The sequence below is a fragment of the Apium graveolens genome, chromosome 8, assembly GCF_009905375.1.
Source record: "Apium graveolens cultivar Ventura chromosome 8, ASM990537v1, whole genome shotgun sequence".
Classification (NCBI taxonomy): domain Eukaryota; kingdom Viridiplantae; phylum Streptophyta; class Magnoliopsida; order Apiales; family Apiaceae; genus Apium; species Apium graveolens.
In genome coordinates, this window is record NC_133654.1 from 179179198 (window position 1) to 179203331 (window position 24134).

General features: G+C 38.2%; 1 non-coding gene across 1 annotated transcript; it reads left to right on the forward strand.

Annotated features, from left to right (window-relative positions):
- The first annotated feature begins 21406 nt into the window (after positions 1–21406).
- Positions 21407–21513, forward strand: LOC141681363 (small nucleolar RNA R71). The gene has a single exon (XR_012558802.1). It is a non-coding gene; the product is annotated as a small nucleolar RNA R71 (small nucleolar RNA).
- Positions 21514–24134: the final 2621 nt, after the last annotated feature.

Sequence of the window (24134 nt, forward strand, 5' to 3'; positions counted from 1 at the left end):
GCAACGAGGTTACTGTTTTGAGAAAACAATTTGACTACTTGCCCAACGTTCGGGAAGTAAGTCCATTTAATTGAGTCGGCATAAGCGACAGGCCGGGGTATGGTCTATCAAGGTGTAAGAGGCTGGGTGACAGTCCATCAACGCGTGAGTGGCCGGGTAACGGTCTAGCGCGAGGTCCTAATACGGGCAGGGTGATGACCGGTGAGGAATTCATCCATCTACTAGTAGAAAAGGTTAGTTAATGGGTATCTTTTCCTGATCAACAAAATTTCGGGTTTATGCCAAAATTTTCTTCTTTCCAAATTTATTGGGTATTATAACTCTGTTTATACTTTTCATAACAGAGGGTTTCAAGGAATGTATGAGATATATATATAGGTGTATATATATATCAGGAATTAATGAAGTATCTAGTAACTTCATTTCTTTAAATGATATTTCAAAGTATATATACATATATACTGATTATTTTGTGACTTGGTCGTGTTAAGATATTAAACTTGGTTCATTTTTCCTTGACCAAGACTTTTATGAGTACTATGAGAATGCTCATATATTGTAAAATATTATACATATTATTTTAGTGGGCTTGTTGCTCACCCTTGCTTTCTTCTTTCATCACACAACAACAGATAGATAAGAGGAACAGGACCGAGCTCCCAGCTCGTGAGCGTATAGGAAACGTTCCGCAGTTTCCTGTAGGCGTTGATGCCGCTGTAGCTGAGGTAGGAACTACCAATAGGTCAGGCTTTCAACTTTTGATGTACCAGACTTATGTATATTTACGAATTGTAGTAATGGCAAAGATTATGTAAATATATTCAGAAACCCTTTTGAGGTGTAATGACTTATAATTGTGGAATAAAATGACTTGTGTTATTTTTGGTATTCATCTCTGAGACTATAACTTGTGGTGTGTGTGTGTATATTGTGGAGTCACAGTACGCAGTAGTTGTTTGTTTATAAAGATTGAGTATTATTAAGGGAAATGGAACTCGTGACAACCCGGATCCCCGACCCCGGATTTGGGGATGCTACATTCACTAACCAAATTACTTTTTTATCCTTGCATGTAAATTGTCACAAGCTTCCTAGAGGGTCATTTTTGTCAATTTTTAATTCCATTCACATTTTAGTCAAATTAAAACCAAAACCCAAAGGCAAGTGGTGATCATTCTCACCACCACCACACTCACTCTCCCTCCTCTCCTCTCTTCTCCCTCTTTCGGCTCACTCTCGGACGAAGCCCCCTCCCCCCTTTTTCTTTCATTTTTCATTCAAAAATCCACCCTCCATTAGGTAATCTCACCTCCCATATATTGTTCATTTATAATCCAAAGCGTTTATGATGAAAAATCTATGTTTCAATCTTGCATGGTATTGTTTTGTTAAACTCAAAGTGAACACCCTTGGTTCTTCTGAATCTAAGGATTTCACCATGAGATATATTATCATGGGTATGAGAATGGCTAGGCATGAGTGTGTCACACTTGTGTAAATATTGTTTTCACCCTAATCCATTTGGCCATGACTTGTTAGGAGCAGAATGGATGGTGTTCTTGTTGCCTTGTTGATTTTTGTGTGTTTATGTTATAATAGCTTGGTTTTGGAAATAAAAACTTGATAAAACTCTTTGCATGCTAAGTGATCATATTAGTTATGGTTAATGCTAGGCTTTCATGTTGATTCTATGATGAAATTTATATGGTAACCATATTGTTTTTGGCTTGTAAGTTCGAAATCATGCATGTATAGGTTCAACTCATGATCTCCGAAAGTTCTTGATTATTTGGATTGATTTTTGTTAATAATTTCTAATTTCAGTTGAGTTAGGATATTAATTATGATATGTGCTCCTTGTTATGTGATTTTGATTCGTATATATATGGAGGATTTAAGTTGTTATTTTCGAAATTGTGATGACTTGTAATTAGTATATTATTTTGACTATTGTTTTGTTATATTGCATTATAGGTAAGGATGATCTCCACTAAGCCAATATTGTGTGTGGGATCTCCACTAAGCCAATAATTGTAAGCATGTATGTGTATATAGGCCTAAATGCCAATGTACGTAATTTCGGTTTATAATTAGGTTGAGTTGGTGAGAATATATTATAATGAGGTTATTATTATTATGTGTAGGCTCTCGAGATGAGGGTGAACTTGCCATTAAAGTCGAGTAAAGCTTCCAGTTGCTCCCACCAGACAGTCAAGTCAAGCCTTTCTCAAGGCAAGTGTTTCAACCTATCTTTTTTTGTTTACACTGCAAGTATGTGTTAACCTACCTTTTATATATGATGCGAGTATTCTAATTCACCTTGATATACATGTATACATGACCCAAGTGGTTTCAAATCTATCTTTCGTATTATATACAAATGCCATGAACCCTCAAGTATCTATTGCAAGTAGTTTAACTTTACTTGGAGATTGATATGCAAGTAATTCAAAAGTTATACCATGCTAGTATACCAAAGTAATGGTGATGCTGAACCCTGTATAATCTATACTTGGTAACCTTATCTCGACACCTAAAAGTTAGTTGTTCCTCAAAGTTATTCATATATGTTTGATAACTCCATTCTTATCCTTAAACCATGATACCCTGTTATACTTTGAACTGATGCTTATCTTCCTTATACCTTTAGTACCTATGTCTTATCTGAACCACTATATTGAACCTAGTTTGACTTAGTTCCTTTATACTATTCAAAAACCCTGTTTAACCTCATTACCAAATCCCTTGTGAGTAGAAACTTTGCAATTCCATTCGATAAGGTATCAGTCTAATTGATCACGGCCTTAACATTTATTGAACCTATTCCATGTGCTTCGAAGTTGATCTAGAACCCTTGATAAAGACGTTCACTGTATAAGAAATTAACCGTCACTTGACATCAGTTTTTAAAATAAATATTTAAAAGTGGATTTTCAGTCCCAAAGGGGAACAAATATTTTCTTTAAATAGTGGACCTGGACTGAGACGCAAGTCCTTTCTGCTTTTAAGTTATAGGTTTAAAGGTTGCCTAGGGATCCCATTAATGTTCTAGAACCCAGCGAGGTTCGGGATTACTTCACGGATGATCACCGACTGTAATCTGTAGCGTCATAAAATGGTTTTGATAAAGAAATGGTTTTGAATTGTTTTGTTACAAATAAAAGATGTCATCACCCTGAAAGTTTATCTCTTGTTACTATATTGTTGAATCTTTCATTTCCATTGTTATTTTATTTTTGTTTATGTATACTATAGCACTTGTTGAGCATTTAGCTCACTACTTGCTTTCACCCTGATATTTTAGCTAGCGGATATGGTTAGATTCAAGCAGACATCACGTAAGACTTGTGATGTCCATTCGTATGTTCGAGCTCAAGTAGATTAGTGATCGTTTTGTGTGAGGACTCGATATTGAAATCAGGTTGTAATAATTAATAGTATTGGGCTGTTCCAAACCCTAAACTGTAAGATCTTGGATTCGGTGTATTTATTTCCTTTTGTTAAGTATTGTAATTATTCGTATAGTGTCTTTTGTTAAATTTGGGGTGTGACATATTATGAATCGTATGAGAAATATGAATGATCTAGATGGGATTTAACCCTCCTATTTTAGGAGTGATATTATTGACCTCTTGTGTGAGCTAGACTATGAAATGCGTGGCCACGCTCAAATCTTGATTTGATATGATAGTCCACTCATTGATCAAGGAAACTTGGATTAAACTATGATGAGGATGACACATTACATGCCTCTAGTTTCCGTTGCATTTATGTGCTTGAAACCCATCAATGGCATCAGAGCTACTTGCGAAAAGTGTTTAATTCGTGTATGTGTTTATTGGTTTTGTGATGATAACATGTATACAATATTCCATGACTGTTATAAATGCGATTTTATATGTTTTACATGTTGTTATGTTTATATATGTGTATGTATATATATGTTTTGAATATATAATATTCATGAGAGTTGTATAATCATATGATGATTACATAATCTGTATATATACTAATATATACATGTTTTGTATTTGTTCTTATTATAAGAACCGTATTTGATACAATTCTGAATCGGATGCAACGGATTTGCTGAAATTTGTGTCTAGTGTCCGATTTTGGTGACCGAATACGCTATTTCATATGGAATCGAGCGTCTGAACGTAACTGATGGCAAAAGCGATCATCGACTGATCTATGAGGCGTTTGACGTCATTTAGGCCCTGTAATCTGCGATTTAATGTTATCAGATTTAATTTCGAATTTTCTGATTTTTTAATATTTGGTTTTTATGATTAGATCATGATGGGTATGATATTTTAAGATCAGATTATGTGTTTTAACATGTTATTTTGTGTTAATTGAGCATGGTGGATGGTTATGGCTTATGACCTTAGGTTAATGGTTTTGGTTTTTCAAATACGGCTTGCATGTCGTTTAATCTTGTAATTATTAAATCTCGAATGTAACTCGAGTTCTTCTTGTAAGTTCATTAGATTAGTTTTCATATTTCATTCTTGTAATGTACATGAAGATATGAAGATTTGAAGATCAAGGGTAATCTCACACAGAGGCCATCCAAGGAAGCAATACAAGAAAGAAGACATGTAATAGTTAGCTTGTATTTATTTTTCACCTTAGATTGATCTAGATCTTTGTCATTAGCTTGATAAAGATCACATAGGATGAAGCCGTAACCAACCACGTTTATTTATTGTACTTTACATATATATGCAAATATGATGAATGTATTTGTAGAGTAGTTTATAAAGATGCATGCTTAATTACCTTAAGGATGTATGTATAAGATACGACACCCATGCCATGCTTGCTAAACAAGATAAAATTTGTAATGATTCAAGATTTTAAAATGAACAAACGATTATGAGATTCTCGTGTTTATGAAACACAGAATAAAATACAAATTTTCTTTCTTTCTGACATGGGGCGATTTTGTCAAAAGCGAGTTCATTGAACTTGTAAAGTTGTGGGTTTTAAGCGAAACCGTTGTGACTCCCTCACTACCTGGAAATTAAACCATTGACGAATATTGATTTGAAGTATTTTATTCAAGGAAAAATTGGGAATCTCTTTATGATGGGATCATGATCGTTTTAAAATTAACAAAACCCTAAATTTAATATTAAGTTGATCAGATGCATTCCAATGAGTCCAATGCGTTAACCCCTAGATCGACCAGGAGTGGGTTCACCAAAGCGAAGTACTCCTATCTATCGTGGGAGATGTATTGAAGTATATTGATACTTTTTGACTATTGAGTTTGACTTAACTAAGTTACCATAATAGGACTGTGAACTTAGAGGCATAGAGTTTGGCTAGATTTATTATATAAATATGAACAAATGTTGTTCCACCAAGCTATCCAAGAGTTATATAGTTGATATAGTTGACAAATGTTGTCTACCTAAATAATCATGTTTTAGGAGAAAAGCCAAACATGACCTAACGCGTGGTGAAATATGGATCTTGGCTCACTAGAAATGATATAGAAGTTATTTTTTCCGAATTAATAGTTAGGGCTATTGATTTGATAAAAATAGTGGGAGATATATATTTTGAATATATATATATATATGAATAATCACTTAAACATAATTTAATGATCATCTATAGACTGTCATTTTATGCACTTTAATATTGTAGATATCAAATGACAAATAACACAAATAACTTCTCTATGTAATAGTCCTTGAGAAAGACAGGATGACATGAAATATTTTCCTCGATTGACATGGGAACTTGAGGATTGTCCTCGGGTTCAAGGATGTCACTCAAAACCCTCCCTTATTTCTTGTAGCTGAGAATGAAACATGTGTAGAACAAAATGCTTACCAGAAGCAAATTAATTATGCAACTGATGTTTCATGTCTCATGCTTGTAATTATGAGTGCTGAGCTTTAGAAGTAACAAGAGCATAATGATGCATATGATATGATTGAGCACCTTCAAAAGATGTTTGAAGGATAGGCTCGTCAGAAAGATTTGACAATAATAAGGCACCATACTTTTGCATTAATGGGAGAATCATATCCAGTTGGACCACATGTTCTAAAGGTGATAGGCATATGTACCTTGATATTTTGGGTTTCAAGAATGGTCTAGAGACTCATCTTGATTTGATCAAACGATCTTTGAACAACTTCTATTCTCAGTTTTTTAAGAACAAAAGGAATGAGATAGACAAAACACTCACTGAGTTGTTAAGCATGTTTAGAACTGCTAAAAATATCACGGTAAAGGCATGAATTATGTCCATATTGATGATGTACACATGGAATAAAAATGGGAAGGGAAAGTGGACAGGAAAGGTGAAGATTTGATCTTATTCGGTGCCAAACCAAAGTCCAATCCCAAAGGGCTTTTGAAGCCTAATAGTGGTGTTACTAAAGGAGATGATTGTCATTTTTGTGGAAATAACTGGATGAATGGAAGTTAAATTGTCGAGCTTATTTGGAAGATCTAAAGAAGAAGACTAGCAATGGTCAAGCTTCAGGTATAGGGTTAGAATTGGAGAAAAAGTTGTTGCTCTAGTTAAAGGAACTCGATACCTAATTTTGCCCATAAGGCGAGATTGAGAACTTGATAACTTGTTATTACATGCCTTCCTTTAGCGGATACATTAAGTCAATTTCTTGTCAGGACAAGAAAGGTTTTCATTTTAATTAAATAAACAATAGTTGTTTATTCTATTTCAATGATAAGACTTATAATATTGCACAATTAGTTAACAATTTATTTGTTCTAAGTTGACTCAAATCGAACATTACCTCTAGCATTGTCGTTAAGCCATATTAATGAGAAACGCATTTCTGAGTTACATATAGATGAATACTTGGATAAGTTTAATTTTGAATCATACGAAAGATGCGAACTTTGTCTCATTGGAAAAATGACTAAAGCTTCTTTTACCTGATCAGGTGAAAGGGCCACCGAACGATTATGACTTATACATAATGATATATGTGGTTGAATGCGTATGATGGCAAGGGGGGCTTATACTACTTCATAACATTTACTGATGATTTAAGTATATATGGATATGTGGTTCTTATGAAGAACAAATCCGATTCTATTAAAATGTTCAAAGAATATAAGGCCGAAGTAGAAAAGAAAACAAGGGAAAAGTATAAAAGTTTTATGATTAGATCGTGGAGGAGAATAGTTAAACCAAGAACTTCTTGCGCAATTCATGCCTTTCAATTTCAAGAATTTCGTGAAGGAGTGTGATATTGTATCATAACTTACTCCTTCTGGAACACCTCAATGGAATAGAGATTCTGAGAGGATAAATCGTACCTTATTGGACATAGTGCGATCGATGATGAGTCAAGCGGATCTTCCATTCAGTTTCTGGGGTTATGCTCTAGAAAGGCTGCATATACACTTAACCAAATTCTGACTAAAGTGGTTCAAAAGACTCCATATAAGATATGGACTGATGAATGTCATAGCATATCATTTATGAAAATTTGGGGACGTGAAGCGTTTGTAAAACGTTTAGCCTCTGACAAGCTTGGACCAAAATTAGATAGATGCTATTTTGTGGGATATCCAAGTGAGACTAGGGTATAGTTTTATAATCCTTTCGAGAACAAAGTGTTTGTTGGTCGGGCCACTGTATTTCTTGAGGGAGAACTACTACCTAAGAAAATCAGTGGGAGGATAATTGTTAGGTCCCAATGTGTTTGTAGGTCCCAATGTGTTTGTAGGTCCCAATGGATTGATGAATGTCATAGCATATCATTTATGAAAATTTGGGGACGTGAAGCGTTTGTAAAACGTTTAGCCTCTGACAAGCTTGGACCAAAATTAGATAGATGCTATTTTGTGGGATATCCAAGTGAGACTAGGGTATAGTTTTATAATCCTTTCGAGAACAAAGTGTTTGTTGGTCGGGCCACTGTATTTCTTGAGGGAGAACTACTACCTAAGAAAATCAGTGGGAGGATAATTGTTAGGTCCCGATGTGTTTGTAGGTCCCAATGTGTTTAAATGCGGAATAAAAATGTGAAACAAAATTCAAGTTAAATAAGAATATTATTAAACTTGAAAGGTGTTACAACAACTGTATCGATTACAAAGAATTAATCTCAAATTAATTATCACAAATTTAGAATAAATTCGACATGAACTTTTTCTATTTTTGCAATAATTATAATCAAATGCTAAACGCTATTTGAGATTAAGTTCTAGGGATTTTGATCCGCTAGATTGTTATACAAGAACAAGATAAAGATTTCTAGTGATTTGGATTTAACTTTACAAACTAGAAATTATGATCTTGAAGTTTACAGATGAAGGATGAAATATTTTGCTTCTTTTTCTTCTCTGCTGTGTTCTTGTTTTGACTTGTATTCTGGATGATGTTGAATGAACTGCTTCTGCTTCTTTTAATCAATCAACTGAATAGAATTGAACTGGCATGACAATCTCTTTGGCTCAGCAAGACTTTCGGTAGGACTATCTTTTAGAACTAGCAAGACAATCAGAATGAACTAGCAAGACTTTCGGTATGACAATCAATTGTCATATCGATTGTCATAGTAGTTTAAACAGATTGATTTTGCTGAAAATAAATAGATTTAAATCCTATAAAAATTTTGGTAAGACAATCCTTTTGAATTAGTATGACTTTCGGTATGACTATTGATTGTCATACCGATTGTCATACTAATACAATCAGTTGTATTGTTGAATTAAAACAGATTTTTAAACCAATTTAAATTCTGAAAATTCTTAATATTAATTCAGAATTAATTAATCAATTAATTCAATTTAAATTAATCTTTGTAGATATAATTTATTTTCTTAATTAAATTATATGACTTAATTAATTAATAGAGAATTAATATTAATCTTGAGCAGCATCCATTCTTCTGTATATCTTCTGAAAATCACTGAAATATATGAATCAATTCCACCACTTCAATGTTGACACTCGATGTACTGTCTGGTTCATGAGTGACTAACTTCCGTGACGTTTCTTCATGTCTTGACTTTGACACTTTGATTTTCTTCAGATTAAATCCTTGTAATTCTTGATACTCTGACAAGATCTCTGTCACTTGATTAAATCCACAATCTTGATTTATATCACTGAGGCTTGAACAATTCTTGAACTTCTTCCAGTGAATTAATTCCTCAAGTCTGTAGATGAACCTTGTTTCTGAATCCTCTGACAGATGTTACTTTGCGAGATCTCTCTGATGGTAGATCCACTATTTACTTATTACATTCTTATTTGAGTTGAGTTGAATCCTCGAATATACAAATAGGCCTATGACATATGACTTACAATCTCCCCTTATTTGTTTGTTAGACAATAACACACAAATACATAGAGGATAACTCAACTAACAAATAAGAAAAAAATATAAACTGAAATGCAAAGTAAATAGTAGAAAAGTTTCTGGAAGACATTTAACATTTTCCAGATTCCAAGTAGATGTTCCTCTAGACTGAACATATCTTCAAGTAGTTTCATCTTCATTTGTACAACCACATTTCCTGTTGAGAACCCCATATCTCTCTTGCTTCTCCCCCTATGAGAATCAACTGATTAAAGAAGATCACCTTCGTTTACCACCTCTCCCGTACAATAGGATCCGCAGATAAAAGCCAATGGTACTCCCCTTTTGAAAACAGCTTCTTCGCTTACTAGAAAATCACCTTGTGTTTACCACCTCTCCCGTACAATAGGATCCGTAGCTACAAACAACAATGGTGTGGTGTAGTGTACATGTTGGATCTTTTTCTTACTCCCTGCAATTTCTCCCCCTTAGTTGAGGAATCCTCCAAACTATTACTTAAGCTTTTATCTCCCCCTTAGTGAAGGAATGTATGCCGTCGTCTGAAGGAGTTCTTATATTCCACTCGGTTGGAAAAGAAATAACAAGTAGTTTCTCTTTCTTCCTCACTGTGAGTGTGTGATTCTGTTTAGTGTACCTCATATGTGTTTCACTCTTCTCTCCACTCGTGTTTACACTCTTTCTCACAAGTGTATCACTCTTCTCTCATAGCTCCATAATCCAGCTGTACCTGCAAGGAAAATCACCTTAGCCATCCTTAAGGAGGTTACAAGTGGTGCAATGGGAGTTCGCAAATCCCCATCCTTGTTAAACTCGTCAGATGAATCTGAGTCATAATCTACAAGTTGCTAGTTTCCCTTTTAGGGTTCCAGATTTGAATTCTGGGAAGGTAAACAATGATCCAACGAATTTAGCATAAAGATCAAAGTTCCCTTCTAATGTATGTGAAGACATTTCCTTGTGACTCATCAGGTAATATCTGAATCATTGTCAACAAGTTGCCGATCTGCGCCTATGTCAGATCCACTATCCGTAGATGCATCCAGGGGATTTAAGCCTGGGGAGGTAGACACTGACCACTGACATATGGCTTTTGGATCAGTATCCTCTCCTAACACTTGTAAAGGCAATTGGTCCATTAACGAACCTTGAACAATCGAATCTGACCCTAAAATGGTCAAAACTCTTATTTCCGTCAACTCATCCTTTGTGTGTGTAACCTTTCCTTGTGCATCAAGAATTGTTTATATTTGAAGTGGTGACACTACATCGGATGCCTTGGCCGATAGGCAAAATTCAATAGACGCACCCTGTTGGGAGAATGAATCTAGTAACTATTTTTGTGCCTTTTCAGCCATTACATTTTTTTGAGAAGATGTGTGGGGGCTAGCAGTTGTCTCGGTTTAAATACTACTCACCTATGTAGGAGACAGAGCTACTGGGTTGACTTCAGAACCTTCCTTATGTGGTGCACTAAGGCACTATCTCCCTCATGCTCACTCATACTTCTTTTTAGTGGTAAGAGAGTGTTGGTTGGTTCTGTTTCTGTGTTTCTCTTTGCAGGCTGGGATAGATGTTGTGGGTTTTCAACCTCATGACTGTCAATGAAAGAAAGCCATTGGAGACTGAACCTATATCACAGAACATAGGGCAATATAGAGAGATAAAATGTACTTAAGATCTATAATGAATGAAAATTATACATTTAATCTTTTGAGAGTAATGATGTACAATAGTGATTTCAAAATATTTTACATGAAATAAGAAATCACTAATGTAGAAAGAAGTTTGATTTACTCCTAAAACTCACTGCACATATAAAACAATATGATTGTGCCTAGTGATTAGAGAGTTATAAATATGACGATTGCTTGAGCTGTACACTAGTTCATACCAACCTGAAGTGAGATTGTGAAGAAGAGATTGCATAGTCCAATAGATCTGCAACTGCAAAGTCCATGAACTGAGGTGCATTGACTTCCTCTTTTGACTCACCAACCAGGAGTACACTTGTACACATCTTACTAGAGTCCAATTCCAAGTGTAATGTGCATCAGGTACCTGATATGTCGTAATATTCTCAAGTCTCGTCACTGGTGCTATATGTTAGATACTGCTTCCTGATAATAGCCTAGCACAATATACAAAATTTCACTAATAACATATCCAGCTTGCAAACAGCCATATCCCTCAGATAAACCTTTGTTGTTATCTCCAAAGGTAATCAGGGGCCAGCTTTCTCAACCACATTTGATAGCAGGGCTCTATCTCCGGTCATATGTCTTTGACGATCCACTGTCAAGAATCTACACTACCGGTTCCACCTGTTTACTGCCCTGCACTTCAAATGGATTAGACCTTCTTCGGAACCCAAACTTGGTTGGGCCCGACATACTTGTAGAATTGTCCTTTGTCAGGCAAAACAACATTTATAACTTTAATGGTCTCAACTTTCTCAATGACTGAACATTTGACCTTATAAACAGCCTTAACAACTTTCTGTTTAGGCTTAGGCACAAATGTCTCCTTTCTAGCCTTAGAAGGACTAACAGTCTTAGACCTATCATGCTTCTTGTTAATCACATGCTGACGAGGAGTAGTCTTATCATTAGAAACATGCTTACCATTAAAATAAGCATACATCATATTAAAAGCACAAGACATACAATTAGAAAACCACATGCTTTATGAGAGTGATTAACAGCAGGCAATTTATGCATGATAGACATGGCATTTTTGTTATCCAACTCATGTGTGTCTGAGTTAGTCTCAGTTGCTTTCACAACTTCGACTGGAACTTTCGACAAACTTGACTTGGAAACAACCTTCTCATTAGCATGATCTTCAGCACATATTTCTTCTTGAATAACAGAAGAGGTCGCATCAAATGGTTCAGCAATTGATGCTTTATAGAGGGGTTCATCAACACCCTTAAGCACATATGGTACTTCCCTACCTTTAGCACATACATGAGGATGGGAGTTTATGCCTAATTCTCCAAGAGCAGCATTGTAATCATAACCTATTCCAGATGTTTGATTAACAGCTTGCTTACTGTAAAACTCTTTAGCCTTCGAACAAGAATTGAAGTAGGCTCTTGTTAGGGCGAAAACACGCGCTAATATTCACGCAAGTATACGCGTTCGCAAGTAATATAGAATACATTCTAGTTCGTTCCCACAGAGTCTCAGACTAAATTATTGTCTAATTAAACTCACTCACCAATGTATGATTACTTCTCAATGTTAAGACACTAACACTTAAAATTGTTAACTAAATATTAACTACAATTAACTACTTAATTAATCACTTAACTAACACTTCAAATTATCAATAATAAAACACTCATGAGATCACAACTTCATTACTACTTCCTTCAATAGTCATTGTTATTACCTTTAGCATGTGACAGTGATGATATTAATCGAATAACACAAAACTGATAAAAGCCAACTTTCATTGTACTAATACCATTCTACCAAACATCCAAAATCAAGATAGAAGTTGAATAGTCATCAATTATGTTGAGTTCCTATATGTCTACAGAAATTGACAACACAACGATTTAAGCACAAGTTATTCCTTTTGATTACATAGGGAAAATAAAACTGTTAGAGTTACCCACTAATCATGCACAACGTACATGAACCTATGCTAGCATGGCAAGTTCTAAATCTCATGATCCACCGTCGCTTCACAAGAGATTAACACCCTATCTTATATGTTCGCGATGCACATAAGACGAATACGCACAACCAATACTAGATATCATACAATCATCACACACTAAAGTATTAAACGATTACTAAAGAATTCCATAATAAATCCGTTGCAACCCCATGATCACGATTAGCCCATAATAGCACTTATCGTCATCATGCGTTCATATGAAATCATGATAAACGAACACAAGAAAATAATAACTAAACTAATTATATTAAATCAGAGTACGTCACAAGAGTAAATAAGTTCAAAGTAAGAAAACTAGCATCCAACGTTACAACGAAACAAGAATCACAAGAAAATATACTTCCTCTTCGTTGCGGTATGCTAAATCGGTCTTCTTCCTTATCTCCTTCGCTCCTTGCGTAATACTACTATCTTCTCTCTTAAAAACGTCTCAAATCTACTTATATAATAGTCCCATAAAACTCAGATTACATAGAAGTGGAAGCCAAACAGAATTAGAAGTCCTAAAATAAACTGCCTCTTTTCCCGACCCTGCGCGGCCGCTCAGCATAGCTGAGCGGGCGCTCAGCATAGCTGAGCGGGCGCTCAGCATAGCTGAGCGGGCGCTCAGCATAGCTGAGCGGGCGCTCAGCTTGCTGCGCGGCCGCTCAGCATTGCTGAGCGGGCGCTCAGGCCTCTACTGGAAAAAATCCTGAGTTGCTCCGTTTCTTCGCCGTAACCTGCCCATTTCTTTCCTCTCGCAATGGTGAACACATGCCAAGGCTTATTCTTGATGATTCCTCCCCCGAAATACAACTAATACCCTGAAATGCATAAACACTAGAAAAATGCATCAAATACACAAAATACTTGATTTCAAGACACCAATTTAAGCCATTTTAAGACGCACTAAGTGGTATAAAATGCCACTTATCACACCCCCAAACTTAAATCGATGCTTGTCCTCAAGCATCACAGACTCAAAAACAAATAAAAACATGCATGAATGCAAATCTATATGAAAATGCAGCGATCCCCCTTACTACAAATAAACCAACCAAATTGCAACATCTCAACAAATGCAGTTAGACAACTAAAGATCAATAAACTCATGCAAACGGACATACAGCCAGAAACGTGGTGTGTGCAAATGTTTAACAGATATGCTTCAGAACTAGACCAATTATTATGACTCGACTATCCTCAAGGCAATCCCATGATTATACAAAGAATAAAAATTCTAGGCACAAAGTGATATACAACACTACAAGAATTCTGGAGCTTACTACGGAATCGTGCTTTTTATTCACAACACAAATGCTTATTTGACCGTGCAATGAGTGAGGTCCACAAAAGACTTATACAATGGTATCTATGTAACGAGCGTTAGGTTAGCGGATCCCAGACTCTAAAAGCCTTAGGTCACTAGGCACAAAGTCCCCTAGGAACTTAATAACTCGAATACCAAAGAGCCCACTCTTGATCAATTATGCATAAACAAAATTATATATATATATATTTTTTTAATAACTTCTGAGCAAGTGCGTTTCGCTCCATCTTGCTCAACCCTAGACTACTCGCACCATATGCGAGCCGGCTACTAGCCATTTGACGCCTAGCCACAACTAGCAACAAATTCCATATTTTTTTTTACTCCAAATTTTTTCTTTTTCATGCCTTTATCACTAAGAACCTATTATCGAATTCTAAGCATAATAAATAGATTGACCCCGAAAACAATCAAATTATAACAACAATCTAGCCCTTACGCATTCTCTAAGACTTAGTGGAATTACAAGTGCTTCTAGCATGCATATCAACCTACACGACTTAATATCACTTTAATGCTATCACTATATTGCAAAAGGGATCATGGTAAATGCATGAGCTACATGACATACATTTGTAAAAAAAACTATATGGCATAAATTATGCAACTATATGAACTAAACTATCATGAATATACAGCTATATGACACACACAATATTCCTCAACTACCACCCCCAAACTTAAAATCTTCACTGTCCTCAGTGAAGGTAGTAGAAAGGAACACAGGGTATACCTACTCGGAGTCATCATCATCATCACCCTCAGTGGGTGGAGTATCAGGCGGCGGGTATGCAGAGCCCTCACCAAAAACTGGCCACTGGATATCAGCTCCAAGGCCCCGAAAAGCAGTCCCTAACGCAAGGGTGAGCTCCTGAGCAAACCTGCTCTGCGTCTCATACATGGCATCCATCCGCCGTGAAAGCCTCCTATACTAGGCATCAACCAACCCAGCACCGACCTGAGCTCTCGAAGAACCAGCCTCATCACGCCCAGGCCTAGCCATAGTAGCACCTCATGCTGGACGCCCTCCTGGAAGACGATAACTCAGCCCATGCTCCTCAGGCTCACCACCGGTCCACTCCTGCATCCCATTCAGAGTGCCAGAATCAATCGAAGCTGCCGGCAACTGCAACTGCTCATGAGTTGGCCAGTTCACTCCTACTGCTCGGCACAGCTTCGTAACCGTGGATGCATAAGGGATGTTCATATGCTTAGCTCCCCTCAAAAACTTCAGAATTCCTGGGTAGATAAACTCACCAAGCTCCACATAGTACTCCTCATTAAGAATTCCCCACAACAACTGTGCTCTCTCAACTGTGACCTCGTGTGCATGCGAAGAAGACAAAATATTAGCACAAATAAATACATTCCATGCACGGGCATACCTGTTCATAGCGATCGCCGGGAAGTGACGATACTTATTAGTGCTGGTCCTGAAGGTCCAAACTGTGCCCGGTCTACAAAGAGTCACACAAATCAAATCCAAGTCAAAATCCTCAGCAGTCTTTTCATTCCAATTCTCCTCCTCGGGCTTCCTCTCTCGCTGTCCAATCACACGGCGAATCGCTGCAGGGTGATAATCAACAGTCAGCCCTCAGACCACAGAAAACCCATTCTTTTCGGCCTTCGCGTTAGCATAGAACTCGCGAACCACACTCATCGGCACTGCTTCGGGCGACTCGCAGAAAGCTATCCACCCCTTTTCTGCAATCATGGGTAGCAACTCACCATCCCTCCCCGATGGTAAAAACCCTTTCTCCTTCAGAATCGGCTTCCCCAAAAGCCTAGTGTACTCCTCCTCCGCAGCTCTGTCAGTTAACCGAGGCCTTGCAGCAGTACCCCTCGATGAATCAACAGTAGGAACTGTGCTGCTGCTGTCAATAGTGCGTGCTCTCTTGGGTGCCATTGATTCGTGAATAAAAGTGTGTAAGAACTGAGTTTTGGTGCTTGGGAGAGAGTTTAAGTGTAGGAAGTTTGTGGGAGATATGTAGGATAGGTGTATGTATATATAGGGTGTGGATTAGATTAGGGTTCGGGAATTAAGGGTTAAAATGATGGGGTAGTGGGAACAAATCGTGGGTTTATGGGCTACAACTGTTTTTTTTTTGTTTTTTTTTTCTGAACGTAAAACAAAATTCTGGCAGTTGACCCCTGAGCGGTCGCTCAGCAATGCTGAGCGGGCGCTCAGGGGGTTACTGGAAAAAAAAAATTCCAGCCCCTATTTTCTGATTTTTTTGTGTTTTTGGATAGGTTATTAACTTCTAATGGTTCCTGTAACAACAATTCATGGGTTGCCTCCCACGCAGCGCTTCTTTTTCGTCATTAGCTAGACGTTGCGTACCCTTCTCAAGTAGTCAACAAAATGGCGCTAACCACTTCTCGGTTTGCCATGTCCCCATAGTAGTGCTTCAACCGCTGACCGTTAACTTTGAATGCTTGGTCCGGATCATTCTCAAAAATTTCCACCGCTCCATGTGGAAACACAGTTTTGACAATAAAAGGTCCAGACCACCTTGATTTCAACTTCCCAGGAAAAAGTCGGAGCCGAGAGTTGAATAAGAGAACTTGTTGCCCCGGCACAAATAACTTAGGATGTAGTTTCCTATCGTGCCACCTCTTCACCTTTTCCTTATACATTTTGTTATTCTCGTACGCTTGAAGTCGAAATTCATCAAGTTCATTAAGCTGAAGCATTCTTTCCTTACCAGCTGCACCTAAATCCAGGTTCAACTTTTTCAATGCCCAGTAGGCCTTATGCTCAAGCTCCGCAGGTAGATGACATCCCTTACCGTACACCAACTGAAACGGGGACATACCAAGTGGAGTTTTGTATGCTGTTCTGTAAGCCCAAACAGCTTCATCGAGCTTTAAAGACCAATCCTTCCTTGACGGACAAACAACCTTCTCTAGAATGCGCTTTATCTCTCTGTTAGACACTTCCGCTTGACCATTTGTTTGCGGATGATAGGCAGTAGCCACTCGATGATTCACATTATAACGTTGCATCATAGAAGTGAACTTACGGTTACAGAAATGCGACCCTTCATCACTTATGATTACCCGAGGTGTTCCAAACCTTGTGAAAATTTGCTTATGAAGAAAATTTAGCACTGCCCTTGCATCATTTGCCGGTAAAGCTTTAACTTCTACCCATTTGGAGACATAATCGACTGCCAGCAAGATGTACTGATTATTGCAAGACGAGATAAAAGGCCCCATGAAATCGATTCCCTAAACATCAAAGACCTCGACTTCAAGCATCACATTTAATGGCATCTCATCCTTCCTTGTCAAATTTCCCACTCTTTGGCAACGATCACACCTTAAAACAAACTGATGAGCATCCTTGAACAAAGTAGGCCAAAAAAAACCTGCTTGCAGAATACGAGCTGCCGTCTTCTCACCACCATAGTGTCCATCATAAACCGTGGAGTGGCAGTCTCGTAATATCCCCTCCGTCTCACAGAACAGGATACATCTCCTGATGATCTGGTCAGCTCCCCGTCTAAACAAATATGGTTCATCCCATATATACCACTTCACCTCATGCAGAAACTTCTTCTTTTGAGCGGAGGTCAAATTAGGAGGCATTACATTGCTGACGAGATAGTTTACAATATCTGCAAACCATGGTTCTTCCTCCTGAACTGCAAACAACTGCTCATCCCGAAAAGATTCATTGATTAATGTCCTATCTTGTGAAGTAGAATCGGGATTCTCCAACCTAGAGAGATGGTTAGCTACTTGATTCTCAGTACCTTTTCTATCCTTGATCTCTAACTCAAATTCCTGAAGTAAAAGCACCCAACGAATGAGTCTCGGCTTCGAATCCTTCTTGGAAACTAGATAGCGAATAGCCGCATGATCAGTGAATACTGTTACTTTTGTACCAAGTAGATAAGACCGAAATTTCTTGAAACCAAAGACTACAGCCAATAGATCCTTCTCAGTAGTGGTGTAGTTCAATTGGGCTCCATTTAAAGTCTTACTCGCATAGTAGACCACATGGAAGAAATTTTTGTTGCGCTGTCCCAGAACTGCACCTACCGCATAATCACTCGCATCACACATCATCTCAAACGGTTCTTTCCAGTCTGGTGCTGTAATAACTGGTGTAGTGATCAAACTCTTCTTGAGAGTCTCGAATGCTGCCAAACATTCATCATCAAATTTGAAAGGCACATCTTTCTCAAGCAAATTGCACAACGGCTTAGATATCTTTGAAAAGTCCTTGATGAATCGCCGATAAAAACCCGCATGACCAAGAAAACTACGGATTCCTTTCACAGAATTAGGTGGGGGAAGATTTTCAATGACTCCCACCTTGGCCTTGTCCACCTCCAGACCCTTGTTAGAGACCTTATGCCCAAGAATAATGCCTTCACGCACCATAAAATGACATTTCTCCCAATTGAGCACCAAATTAGTTTCCACGCATCTTTTGAGTACGGCGCGCAGATAATTCAAACATTCATCATATGAATGTCCAAAGACGGAGAAGTCGTCCATGAACACTTCGACATTATTTCCAATCATGTCAGAGAATATAGCCTTCATACATCTCTGAAAAGTGGCCGGGGCGCTACATAACCCAAACGAAACTCCGCGAAAAGCAAACGTGCCAAATGGACAAGTGAAGGTAGTCTTTTCCTGATCCTCTGGTGCAATACAAATCTGATTATACCCTGAATAACCATCCAGAAGACAAAAATACTCATGACCCGCCAACCTGTCAAGCATCTGATCAATAAATGGAAGAGGGAAGTGATCCTTCCTTGTGGCTTTGTTCAATTTTCTATAATCCATGCATACTCTCCATTTTGTAACTGTTCGAGTGGGGATGAGCTCATTCTTTTTATTTGCTACCACAGTGATACCTCCTTTCTTAGGTACACACTGTACGGGGCTTACCCACGAGCTGTCAGAAATAGGATAAATGATGCCTGCATCCAGCCATTTCAGAATTTCTTTCTTCACCACCTCCTTCATGATAGGATTCAGTCTTCGCTGTTGTTCCACAGTTGGCTTACTACCTTCCTCTAGCAGAATTTTATGCATACAATATGAAGGACTTATCCCCTTGATGTCTGCTATGGTCCATCCAATAGCCGATTTGAATTCTCTCAATATCCTTAAGAGCTTGTCTTCCTCACTACCTGAAAGGTCAGATGAAATAATAACAGGTAACGTAGATGCATCACCTAAAAAAACATACCTCAAGTGTTCAGGTAATGGCTTGAGCTCCAAGGTAGGTGCTTCCTCTATTGATGGTTTGAGCTTTCCTTCAGCATTCTTGAGGTCAGCAGTACCAAGAGATTCAAACGGCATGTCCAGCTTTCGCTTCCAGGGAGAAGCATTCAGATATTATAATTGCTCGTTGCCATCTTTATCATCACTGTCAAAATCCCCCACTAAGGCCTTTTCCAATGCATCAGACATTAGCATGCGATCGAGTTCCGAAGTGACCGCAGAATCAATCACATCCACTTTAAAGCACTCCTCATCTTCTGTAGGGAATTTCATTGCCTTGAATACGTTGAAGGTCACATCCTGATCTTGTACCCGTATAGTAAGTTCACCTTTTTGCACATCTATCAAGGTACGACCAGTAGCCAAGAAAGGTCTTCCCAAGATTATGGGAATCTTCTTATCTTCCTCAAAATCCAGAATAACAAAATCTGCAGGAAAGAAGAGCTTATCCACCTTAACGAGCACATCCTCCACTATGCCCCTTGGGTAAGTAATGGAACGATCAGCCAATTGTAGCGACATATATGTGGGTTTTGGATCAGGCAGATCCAACTTTTTAAAGATCGACAACGACATCAGATTAATGCTTGCTCCCAAATCACAAAGGCACTTGTCAAAAGTCAAATTGCCAATGGTGCATGGAATGGTGAAACTACCTGGATCTTTCAGTTTTGGTGGTAACTTTTGCTGCAGAACAACGCTGTATTCTTCCGTGAGAGCAACGGTCTCAAGGTCATCCAGTTTCACCTTCCTTGAAAGAATACTCTTCATAAACTTCGCATAACTAGGCATTTGCTCCAGAGCCTCAGCGAAAGGTATATTGATGTGAAGTTTCTTGAACACCTCCAGAAACTTCCCGAACTGTCTATCCAGCTTTTGTTACTGCAATCTCTTAGGAAAAGGTGGTGGAGGATAGAGCTGTTTCTCCCCTGTATTAGCCTCAGGCAGAGTGTGTTCAACAGTAGTCTTCCTTGGTTCCGCCGCTTTCTCCTTTTGCTTAGATTCTTCATCTCTAATTTCAGCTTCTCCTTCTTTTGGCTTTTCAGCATCAGCAACTTTTCCAGACCTTAAGGTAATAGCCTTGACTTGCTCTTTAGCTTCCTTCCTGCCTGGTACTTCCGTGTCACTGGGAAGAGTGTCAGGTTGACGATTGAGCACTGCATTGGCTAATTGACCGATTTGATTTTCCAAGGTCTTGATAGAAACCGCCTGACTCTTGCATAACAGCTTAAGTTCCTCAAAATCAGCACTAGTAGGTGCAGCTGTACTTCCCTGTTGAGGATATGATTTCCTGGTAGCATACTGCTGTGGTTGCTGGAATCCAGGTGGGTTAAACTGTTTACTCACTCCTTGCTGATATGGTGGCTGAATAACATTCTGATTATTCCCCCAGCTGAAATTTGGATGATTTCTGTTATTAGGATGATAGGTCGCTGGCACAGGCTGCTGTTGTCGCTGATAATTATTCACATACTGAACAGATTCGTTGACAAGAGAACACTGATCCGTAGCATAAGAACCTGCACAAAGCTCACAAACCATAGCTATTTGATTAACTCCATATGTAGCCAAAGAATCAACCTTCATTGATAGCGCTTGGAGCTGGGCTGCAATAGCGGTGGCTGTATCAACTTCCAGATTACCTGCTACCTTACCTGACGTCATCCTCTGAGTTGGGTTTTGATGCTCATTTGCAGCCATAGTCTCTATAAGATTATACGCCTCAGTATAGCTTTTAGCCCATAGGGCGCCTCCTGCTGCTGCATCGAGCATGGGCCGAGATTGGGCCCCCAAACCATTATAGAAACCAGTGATCACCATCCAATCAGGCATTCCATGATGTGGACATTTTCTCAACATTTCCTTGTAGCGTTCCCAAGCCTCGCACATAGATTCAGTAGGTTGCTGCGCAAACTGAGTAAGAGCACTCCTCATAGCAGCAGTCTTTGCCATCGGATAAAACTTCACCAGAAACTTTTGCGCAAGATCTTGCCACGTAGTGATGGACCCAGCTGGTTCAGAATGTAACCAGTCTTTGGCCTTGTCCCTCAGTGAGAATGGAAAAAGCCTCAACTTGATAGCCTCATTAGTCACGCCATTATACTTAAAAGTGCTGCAGATCTCGACAAAATTCCTTATGTGCATGTTGGGGTCTTCAGTTGCCGCTCCTCCAAAAGAAACAGAATTCTGCACCATCTGAATAGTGCCCGGCTTGATTTCAAAGGTGTTAGCTTGAATAGCCGGATGAAGAATGCTTGACTGAATGTCATCAATTTTTGGCCAAGAAAAATCCATAAGAGCTGGATCAGCTTGAACAATACGATCACCCATGTTTACTGGTTCTTTCCGCTCAGTTCCTGAATCCGAATCTTCAAAATCTAACTTCTCCGGAATATCAAGAACTTCGTCTGTCTCCTCAGCTGTATCTAAAGTCCTCTTGCGAGTACGAGAACGAGTTTGCATAAACGCTTGCTAAAGTACCTGAAACACAACCGGAAACAATAAGTAACTACTACGTCTTAATCACTGAGTCCTAATGACCAATGATGGTAAGTACATAAACTAAACAAATACGCCGAGTCCCCGGCAGCGGCGCCAAAAACTTGTTAGGGCGAAAACACGCGCTAATATTCACGCAAGTATACGCGTTCGCAAGTAATATAGAATACTTTCTAGTTCGTTCCCACAGAGACTCAGACTAAATTATTGTCTAATTAAACTCACTCACCAATGTATGATTACTTCTCAATGTTAAGACACTAACACTTAAAATTGTTAACTAAATATTAACTATAATTAACTACTTAATTAATCACTTAACTAACACTTCAAATTATCAATAATAAAACACTCATGAGATCACAACTTCATTACTACTTCCTTCAATAGTCATTGTTATTATCTTAGCATGTGACAGTGATGATATTAATCGAATAACACAAAACTGATAAAAGCCAACTTTCATTGTACTAATACCATTCTACCAAACATCCACAATCAAGATAGAAGTTGAATAGTCATCAATTATGTTGAGTTCCTATATGTCTACAGAAATTGACAACACAACGATTTAAGCACAAGTTATTCCTTTTGATTACATAGGGCAAATAAAACTGTTAGAGTTACCCACTAATCATGCACAACGTACATGAACCTATGCTAGCATGGCAAGTTTTAAATCTCATGATCCACCGTCGCTTCACAAGAGATTAAGACCCTATCTTATATGTTCGCGACGCACATAAGACGAATACGCACAACCAATACTAGATATCATACAATCATCACACACTAAAGTATTAAACAATTACTAAAGAATTCCATAATAAATCCGTTGCAACCCCATGATCACGATTAGCCCATAATAGCACTTATCGTCATCATGGGTTCATATGAAATCATGATAAACAAACACAAGAAAATAATAACTAAACTAATTATATTAAATCAGAGTACGTCACAACAGTAAATAAGTTCAAAGTAAGAAAACTAGCATCCAACGTTACAACGAAACAAGAATCACAAGAAAATATACTTCCTCTTCGTTGCGGTGTGCTAAATTGGTCTTCTTCCTTATCTCCTTCGCTCCTTGCGTAATACTACTATCTTCTCTCTTAAAAACGTCTCAAATCTACTTATATAATAGTCCCATAAAACTCAGATTACATAGAAGTGGAAGCCAAACAGAATTAGAAGTCCTAAAATAAACTGCCTCTTTTCCCGACCCTGCGCGGCCGCTCAGCATAGCTGAGCGGGCGCTCAGCTTGCTGCGCGGCCGCTCAGCATTGCTGAGCGGGCGCTCAGGCCTCTACTGGAAAAAATCCTGAGTTGCTCCGTTTCTTCGCCGTAACCTGCCCATTTCTTTCCTCTCGCAATGGTGAACACATGCCAAGGCTTATTCTTGATGATTCCTCCCCCGAAATACAACTAATACCCTGAAATGCATAAACACTAGAAAAATGCATCAAATACACAAAATACTTGATTTCAAGACACCAATTTAAGCCATTTTAAGACGCACTAAGTGGTATAAAATGCCACTTATCAGCTCTAACCTTAGTCTCAAGACCGGTGATCTTGTCTTTGAGAATAGTTTCGAGTTGTCTATAACAGTCAACTCTATTCTCTAGAAAAGATACTTGTTCTTTTAACTTGTCTTGATTAATGTGCACAAGTCTTAATTCATTGACCACTTTCTCAAGGTCTTTGATCTGCTGACTTAACAGTTCATTATCACGACGAGCACAATCTAAGGAACCTCCTAGATGATATACTAATTCAGCATCAGTAAATTTTACCTCTTTTCTTGACGATGAAGCATTTCCATCAATAGCCATAAGAGCAAGATTCCCTTCTTCTTCATCTTCACTTTCAGTATCATCCCAGCTTCTTCCCTTTGCCAGATAAGCCCTTTCAGAGTTAATCTTCTGGTTTGAATTATAAGAGTTCTTCCTTACTTGTTTTGGCTTCCTACATTCTGTGGCAAAGTGTCCCAACTCATTGCAGTTATAGCATCTGATGGTGCTCCGATCAACCATCCATGTTTTGTATCCACCACT